Raw genomic sequence first — 1,170 nt, 5'->3', positions numbered from 1 at the left:
AAGTGCCCCAGTCAGCTGTGCTCTACACTAGGTTTTCACCTTTCCCTATGGCAGGGGAAAATTTTAGAATGCCCAAAATTAGTTTCTGAACCTGGAACCAGAGAACTTTGATGACACTTCTATTGTTCAGTGTACAAAATACTTATTTCATTGATGCGTTTGCATGGACAACAATTTAATTATTTCAAGCACCTTAGATGGTTTAATGGTTTGATCCCTTTCAACCCTTCAAAAAATTGTACCTAAATCAGAATGAAATGCAATATTCAAACCAAATGCTCTTTTTCTCTTCAATTAGAATATACTATTTACATAGCTCACAGCCCAATCCTATGCATGTCAACTCAGAAGTATTGTATTGAAGTATTGTAGTCAATGGAGCTTACTCTCAGGTAAGTAGAAATTGGGCTGCAGCCTTGGGCATAAATATAGAACTTGCAAATACTGTACATTGTAGTAAGCGAAAACACAATTTGTGCTTGTGGTCTGTACAATAAATCTGTAATTTCTGTTTTTCCAGAAGTGGTTCCCAAAGGTTTTAACACTGGGACCCACTTTTTAAAATGATAGTGGGTCTATCCGGACTATTGGAACCCACCAAGGTTTGCCAGACTTTAAAAAGCAGTTCTAGATAGAAATAATATTTTATTTATTTATTTATAAGTAATAATAACCAGAAAAAAGACCCTCAAACATTTATCTCCCTAAATTTACACATTCTTGCAAACTTTGGGAGCTCAGCTCCTGGCAGGGCAATTAGCAACTATCTTGCAAATTGTCGGAGCTGAGCTATTTACAAGAAAATTAGCATTAACAGTATCTGATTTTTAATTAATTGCCTCAAGATCTGAGGTGATTATCTGATCTTCCATTACCCTTTGGTGACCTACCAAAAATCAGATCCTAACCCACCAGTGGGTCCTGACCCACAGTTTGGGAACCACTGTCCTAAAGTAATCTACACACAGTACCAATGATAGTCAGTGGAACTTACTCCTGGGTATGTGTGGGTAGAATTGCAGCCTAGAATTATTAAAAATTTTGCTGCTAGATGATGTCACTTTGTCATGACATCACTTCCACTGGGTCCTGACAGATTCTCATTCTAAAAAGTGGGTCCCAGTGCTCAAAGTTTGAGAACCACTGTACTAGATGATCTTCTCTACATGA

This window comes from Tiliqua scincoides, chromosome 3 (genome assembly GCF_035046505.1).
Source record: "Tiliqua scincoides isolate rTilSci1 chromosome 3, rTilSci1.hap2, whole genome shotgun sequence".
Taxonomy (NCBI): domain Eukaryota; kingdom Metazoa; phylum Chordata; class Lepidosauria; order Squamata; family Scincidae; genus Tiliqua; species Tiliqua scincoides.
This window is presented reverse-complemented; position numbering follows the sequence as displayed.